This window comes from Pelodiscus sinensis, chromosome 3 (genome assembly GCF_049634645.1).
Source record: "Pelodiscus sinensis isolate JC-2024 chromosome 3, ASM4963464v1, whole genome shotgun sequence".
In the NCBI taxonomy this organism is placed as follows: domain Eukaryota; kingdom Metazoa; phylum Chordata; order Testudines; family Trionychidae; genus Pelodiscus; species Pelodiscus sinensis.
The window spans coordinates 179304784-179310872 of record NC_134713.1 but is presented as its reverse complement, the minus strand read 5'-3'; the positions used below and the strand labels follow the sequence as shown (position 1 = coordinate 179310872).

The following is a 6089-nucleotide window of genomic DNA, read 5'->3' as shown; positions in this document are numbered from 1 at the left end:
ATTACATTCTGTCTCGCCAAGGACCCAGTGGCATTATTAGCAATAAAGACAATATTATTAATATCACTACATCAGTGTAAAGAAAGTTACAGAGTTAGCATTTGTAAAAAAATCCTATTAACGGCTACTTTTTGTGCCAATAATTTTCTCTATGGCAATATTTTATACACTTATAGAGAGTTTATGTACCTGGATATGTATTTCTAGTGTTGCCAAGAATAATCAAAGACAAATATAACCGTTTTTTAATGAAATTTTATTGCTTCTTCTAAACTCAGTTGGCCTCCAGCAAGGGACTGTGTCGTCTTAAAGTAAAAGTGCACTGTTTGAACTTTGCTATCATATAATGCTTTCTAGGCTCCTTGTCTAAAGTGACTTAATTTGTACTGCAGAACTAGTCTTGTACCACAAATGCTCCAAAAGCCACAGTGAACCAGGGCAGCAGGGCTATTACTAATTTTTTATTAAAATCCCTTAGGCATACACACAAGGCCCAAAAGCAGCTTTAATAATAGACAACATACAGCACATTTTTCTTGTATTGCCATGTAATCAAATCTAAAGCTTCTGTTCACTTTCTTTGTTTTACCTAGAGGACCAGCTTCCAATTTAGTTGTGGCCTGCACTAAACTGATTTTTCATTGTAATTAATGCCTACTTTGGCCTCAGCCACTTACACAACTTTCCATTAGAGGTTTGCAGCCATCCACAGAGTATTTCACTGAGTTACCCTCACAGACCTGCTACAGCTGCACTTTTTGTGTAACTGTTTTATTATTAATTATTATTATTATTATTATTATTATTATTTTGCAAAGGATTTTTAAATAACTGGGCCGAATAGGTTTTTTCCGCTTCTTCCTCCTTTTTTTGGTTGCACCTATTAAAGTGTTTGGGCAAGGGTCCAAGTGGAAGAAAAGCCTTTAAGTGATTTCAGAAACGACTAGTGGAACTTATTTAGGCTCAGGGTCTGCTGTGGTTAATTTTCAGTCTCTGTTTTGTGCTGTCCATTTCCTCTGAAATACTACCTGGGGTTTAAGGTTCCTCAGCACAGGATGTTAATAGACCTCTGCAAACATTCAAAAGGCAGCTTTCCCACCACTAACCTTAAAAAGATTGTGGCACTGGGCCCAGGGTCAGATTGAATAGATGAAAAAGTACAGGCTGTGTTTTTGCTGCTCCTTGGACCTTTCCCCATTGGCTTGTCTGACATTTTTGGTGATTTTTCTTACTAGCTTATTTCCAGCATGCTGCCTAGAACATTCTACCTATTATTACACTCTCCTCCACCACATCATTACTAAATAGGTAAGAACAGCTATTAATACTTATCTCTTGCTAGCTTCTTGGACATTTCCTTTTCAGCTGGAAGGTGTTGCTTTCCAGAGGACCCAATGAAGCAGCGAGGCTGCGGAGCATACAATTAGTATAGTGTAGCCACTGCAAAAGTAGCCTTGCTGATGCTAAGTTATCTGGATTTATCTCTTTGAAGGTCTTTGACATGCCCCTTTCCTAAGAGAATTTGTTGTGTGATGCTAAAAAAGGAACTAATAATGACTTAGATTTAATCTGATAGATGTGATTTCCAGGCTCAAATGGCATGAAGACATTAATACCATATGTGAATTTGTGTGTGATCGTGTATACGTACAGACAGGTGCATGGATGTGAGCATGCACCTGTGTGAAGGTCTCAGTGTTAAGTATTCACATGATTGCCAAGTGCTGCTGCAAATCATTATCAGAAGGGCTTGCAAAGAAAATCAGCAAGTAGATGCTGACATTTTTGGCTTGCTCTAACATTGCCGACTATGAACAAAACCCATGTTAGCTCCATGTGCGCACCCGGGTTTAATGCAGATATATCGACGTACCTTTTAATTGTACCTGACAAATTAGACAAAGACAATTTGAAGAGATGATGATGCCTTCCAGGCTGCAGTAGCTCATTATTGATTGTATTGCTTTAATGTACTGTAATGATACTAGAGCAACCCGTTTTGTCCTCCTTTGCACAGGTGCAACTTCTGTTGAAGCGGGAGCTAAACCCACGGAACTGAGGGCAGAACTGAGTGCAATAAGTGAATTTTTAAAAACTTGTCTTGTTATGATCTCCTGGATAGAGCAAGAGAAAAGGAAAGTAATACAAGGCCAGTAACAGAGCTGCATTATATTGTCCTTAGGGCAGGCATTTTCATCTGCCAACAGTGGAATGTGTAAAGAATAAAAAGTATTTCTTTACATTTTGTCTCCAGAAAATAATGGTCATACTTCCATGTCTGATAGCAGAATCAACTTAAATACTAGGGTCACGTCTACAATATGGGGAGGATCGACACTGCAGCAGTCGATCTTCCGAGGTTCGATTTAGTGTGTCTAGTGAAGACCTGCTAAATCGAACTCAGAAGGTACCCCCCACCAAAGGCACCAAAACTCGTGCTCCTCATGAGCAGTAAAAGAAGCCAACGGCTCCCATCAGCCGCCCACTAGATGTAGTCTGGATATCTTCCCACTATCGTCAGAAGCAGGGGAAGTCCCGTCAGGTAAGTGCCACTTCTTTCCCTAGACACACACACGGGTGGAGGCGGTGGGTGGCTAGGGGCTGAGGCATGCTCCTCACGGGGCCTTCTCAGCCTGGGGATAGTACAGCAGTCTGTGTATATGGGTGCATGAGGAATGCCAGCCTGGAGTGCACAGCCCCAGGAGGCTGCTACAGAGGACCCTTGTGCAATTGCTCCTAGGATCTGAGGGGGGGGGGGTCTGCCTTACTCCTGACACCAGGGTGGGGACCTCCTACCACAAGCCACCACTAGAAGGAGGCTTGGGGCCATGGACACACACACACATATGCAGGAGTGCCGCACACAGCACATGGACATGTCTGCAGGTTCGAGGCAACACCCACTCCCTGGGGACAGCATGGCAAAGCACAGGAGTGTCTGCTGCTCACACACAGTTCCCCTCCCCCACCCTGCTCACCTCTCCTCCAGTGAGCAGGGATACAAATCCTCCCCCCGTGGGATGCTGCTACTGCCAGACCTGGTGTATGCAAGGCACGGAGGCTTCCCTGTGGGCCCCTGCCCTCAGGCTTCCAGTCTGGCTGGCACCTTCCCATGTCTGCTTGTCCCCAAGTGAGATGCCTCCCCTGACATCTGTGCCCCTGTAGGAAAGGGCCCACTGTCTAGACCACAGATGGCCTTGCTCCAAGCACATTACCTTCATCTGACCTGGGAACTTTCAGTGTTCCCTCTAAGCCGCAAGGCAGCACAGCTTCACAGGTGATTAATAAGCCCCACCCAGGCAGAGGCTCAGGGCTCACTTCATGAAGCTGACTGACTGGATGGGGCTGATTAATCACCTGTGACTCAGTGCTGCCAGGCTGCTTAGAGGGAACACTGGTCTCAGCTCAGAGATGAGGGTAAGGCTTTGTGCACAGTGTCTCCAGGGATGGCTGACCTTCTCTTTGTTCTGTACAGTGGGACCAGCCATCTCCCCTGGCTGCCTCCTGACCCATGACCGCAGACTGGAGGAGGACCTACAGCTGCACTGTGAGACCTCCGGGAGATGAGGGAGCAGGTTTGGATCATCTGTAATGCTCTACAGGCAGTGATTGCCACCATGGTACCCACTCCTGCTGCCGCTCCTGTGCCAGCTCCTTCCACAGCTCCTGCCCCTCCTGCTTCTCCCCTTAGTTCTCCCCAGTGGCCACTGAGGATGAGGGATCACCAGAGCAAGGCACCTCTCCCAGCCCCAGCCTTGAGCCTCTCTTTCCTCCTCCTCCCCCTTCCAGCTTCCTCTTCCCCCCTCCAAGGTTCTTATCTCACTCCTCCTTCCAACTCCCTCCTTCCCACTCCAAGGTTCTTTCCCCAGTCCCTCCCCAGTTACATTTACCCCAATTAAAAACAAAAAGTTTATTTTTTGAAAACCAATGGTCTACTCTGCCAGTCCTCCCACACACCTTCCTTCCTCCCTCCCCTGCTGAGACAAAGAGCGGCAATGCACAGACCCCTTGTGGGGAGACCCAGGGGAGTCACTGGGGTCCTTTGTGAAACTTTCCCATAGGGCTTCCCATATGTGCACACTCCCCTATGATCATGCCAGATGGTAGCTGTGCATGGCTTCACAAAGGCCCTGCTAATCCAGTCTCTGCCCCCCACCCTGGGAGGAACATCTCTCCCCTGCTTTCAGAAATATTGTGAAGGACACAACACGCTGCCACCACGTGGGGGATGTTCTGCTTCCTGACATCCAGGCAGCTGAGAATGCAGTGGAACCTCCCCAGTAAATTCCTGAATGCGCCCTTCACCACAATGAGGGCCCTGCGAAGCCTGGATTGAAGCATCCCTTGCTTTGGTCAGGTGTCTAGTGTAGGGCTTCATGAGCCAGGGTAGCAGAGGGTAGGCTGTGACCCCCACAATACAGACCAGAATGTGCACGTCCCTGACCCTGATGGTGTGGTCAGGGAAAAAAGTGCTGGCATGCAGCTTCTGGAAGAGGCTGGAGTTGTGGAAGGCGTGGGTAGCATGTGCCTTCCCAAACCACCTGATGTAGATGTCCGTGAACTGTCTGCAGTGGTCTGTGAGGGCCTGCAGGACCATTGAGACATACTTCTTTCAGTTAATGTATTTAGCTGCTCAGTGGTTGGGGGCCCAGATGGGGATGTGGGTGCCGTCAATAGCCCCGCGCAGCTGGGGAAGCCCATGGCAGTGAAACCTATGATGATGGGGTCCACATCACACAGGCTGATAGTTCTGCATAGCAGGACAGTGTTGATGGCCCCACCATCTGTAGAGAGAGACAGAGAATCACAGGGGTGCCATAGCCCTTGGGAGGTCCATGAGCCCACTTCCCTCCACTCCACACACCAGGAGCATCCCCCTACTTATCCCATTCCCTGTCAGGGTTTTGTGAATGTGGGACTGAAAAACTTCCTGGGGAGGGAGCTTCCACTCCCTCCTTCCCTAGGGAATCCCATTCCAGAAGTTTATCACTTTCCTGGGACAATATACCGAGAATGCCATATCTGCATGACCACAGCCCCAACAGTTGATCTCCACACGCTGAACTGGTTCCTGGTTGGTTGGCAGTGTGGCGAGCTTCCAGATGGTGATGGCTACCTGCTTCTGGAGAGGAATGGCGGGTCTCATGTGGGTGTTCCATCACCTAAGGGCTGGGGCGAGCCACTCACACAGCTCCAGGAAGGTGTCCTTCTGCATGCAGAAATTCTGGAGCCACTGCTGGTCACCCTACCACTCTGTAACGATCCAGTCCCACCAGTCATCACTGGTGAACTGACGCCAGAAGGCGGTACATGGTGTGCAGGGAAGAGCAGGTGGGGTCATACTGCTTGAGGGATGAGAAAATTCCCTGCAATGACCTGGGGGTTGTGCTCCTGCAGGGCCAGGAAGGCAGCCTGAGAAAAGTGCAGCAGGAGGTACAGCACAACCTGAAAGAGCCTGCTGGGAGGCAGGTCTAGCTCCATGGCTAGAGAGCTGAGGTGCCCACCAGGGCAACTAGAGCAGGCAGAGAAAAGGCTTTTCTGTCCCGTGAAGAGGTAGGCAAAGGAGAAGAGCCTGAGACATTGACTGTACAGGGGGTTCCCTTTAAACATGAGTCTCAGCCTCGGGTAGCAGCTCCAGGAAGAGAGAGCTGTCCTGATGCCCTGCCTGAAGTGCTTCTGTGTGGTCTTAAATGCAATTCAGTGTCCAATGAGTGTGGATGCTCTATTTCGAAATAGCTCAGTGCTATTTTGATAGGCATTTGCTGTATAGATGCACTATTTCAAAATAAGCTATTTTGGAGTATTTCTTCTAGAATATCTTATTCCAAAATAAGCATGCCCTAAGAGAGGACCCATAGAAAATTGATAAATAGGGTGGCATCTGTTTGGTGTGAAAACTATGGTGCAATATCTCAAAAACATAGTAAAAAGCCCCAAAATGTCTATCTTAGGATGTGTCTACACTGAACCCAGGGTATGTCTACACTAGAAAGTTAGTTCGAACTAACGGACGTTAGTTCGAACTAACTTTCCTAGGTGCTACACTAGCGCTCCGTTAGTTCGAACTTAATTCGAACTAACGGAGCGCT

The 6089-nt window shown here is 48.0% G+C and overlaps 1 long non-coding RNA gene across 1 annotated transcript; it reads left to right on the top strand.

Moving 5' to 3' along the window:
• The first annotated feature begins 1112 nt into the window (after window positions 1-1112).
• On the top strand, window positions 1113-4416 carry LOC142827688 (uncharacterized). The gene is made up of 3 exons (XR_012902400.1): window positions 1113-1308; window positions 2018-2542; window positions 3476-4416. It is a non-coding gene; the product is annotated as an uncharacterized LOC142827688 (long non-coding RNA).
• Window positions 4417-6089: the final 1673 nt, after the last annotated feature.